The sequence below is a fragment of the Chinchilla lanigera genome, unplaced genomic scaffold, assembly GCF_000276665.1.
Source record: "Chinchilla lanigera isolate Chin_1 unplaced genomic scaffold, ChiLan1.0 scaffold00117, whole genome shotgun sequence".
Taxonomy (NCBI): domain Eukaryota; kingdom Metazoa; phylum Chordata; class Mammalia; order Rodentia; family Chinchillidae; genus Chinchilla; species Chinchilla lanigera.
Genome location: NW_004955518.1, coordinates 1,791,769 through 1,793,251, shown reverse-complemented (window position 1 = coordinate 1,793,251; position 1,483 = coordinate 1,791,769).

The following is a 1,483-nucleotide window of genomic DNA, read 5'->3' as shown; positions in this document are numbered from 1 at the left end:
ATACCAACACTCCTCAAACTCTTCAATGAAGTTGAAAAGGAAGCAATTCTCCCTAACTCACTTCTGGAGGCAAGTATCATCCTGATACCAAAACCAGAAAAAGACCCAACCAAGAGAACTACAGACCAATCTCCCTAATGAATACAGATGCAAAGATACTCAATACAATACTAGCAAACAGAATGCAGCAAATCATCAAGAAAATCATACATCACAAGCAAGTCAGATTCATTCCAGGAATGCAGGGGAGCACTCAATATCCACAAATCAATAAATGTTATACACAATATCAATAGAACCAAAGTCAAAAACCATATTATCATCTCAATAGATGCAGAAAAAGCTTTTAACCAAGTCCAACATGCATTCATTATAAAAACTCTACAGAAAATAGGAATAGATGGTCTTTACCTCAACCTGATCAAAACCCTCTATGACAAACCAACAGCCAACATCATACTAAATGGACAAAAACTGAAAGGTTTTACTTTAAAATCAGGAAGAAGACAAGGATGTCTGCTGTCACCACTCCTGTTCAACACAGATCTGGAATCTTTAGCCAGAGCAATTAGACAAGAGAGAGAAATAAAAGGAATAAGGATAGGCAAGAAAGAAGTAAAGCTATCACTATTTGCAGATGACATGATACTTTACATGGAAGACCCCAAAAACTCCACAAGAAGACTCCTTGAATTAGTCAACAAATTCAGCAGTATAGCTGGATACAAAGTCAACACCCAAAAATCAATAGCATTCCTATACACAAACAACAAACAGACTGAGAGAGAAATTAAGGAAACCATACTTTCACAATAGCATCCAAGAAACTGAAATATTTAGGAATCAACCTAACAAAAGAAGTAAAATATCTATTCAATGAAAACTACAGTATTCTGAAAAAAGAGATCAAAGAGGATTTCAGTAAGTTGAAAAAAACTCCTTGCTCATGGGTACGAAGAACATTGCGAAAGAAAAACAACATTGGCTATACTACCAAAATTGTTGTACAGATTCAATGCAATTCTCATTCAACTACCATTAGCATACCTCACAGATCTAGAGAAAACATTCCTTAAATTCATCTGGAACCAGAAGAGACCCAGAATAGCAAAAGCAATCCTGGACAACAAGGACAAGTCAGGTGGAATCACAATCCCTGACCTAAAATTATACTACAAAGCTAATAAAATCACATGGTACTGACTAAAAAACAGACCAGAAGATCAATGGAACAGGCTGGAAGAAACAGACACAACCAAAAACACACTCAGCCACCTCGTCTTTGACAAAGGGACCAAACAAACTCACTGGAAGAACGATAGCCTCTTGAATAAATGGTCCTGGAAAAAGTGGCTTGCTACCTGCCAAAGACTGAAAATAGACCCAAGTCCATCACCATGCACCAAACTCAAGTCAAAATGGTTCACAGATCTCAATATTAAAACAGAAACACTGAATCTATTGGAAGAGAAAGCAGGTAAAA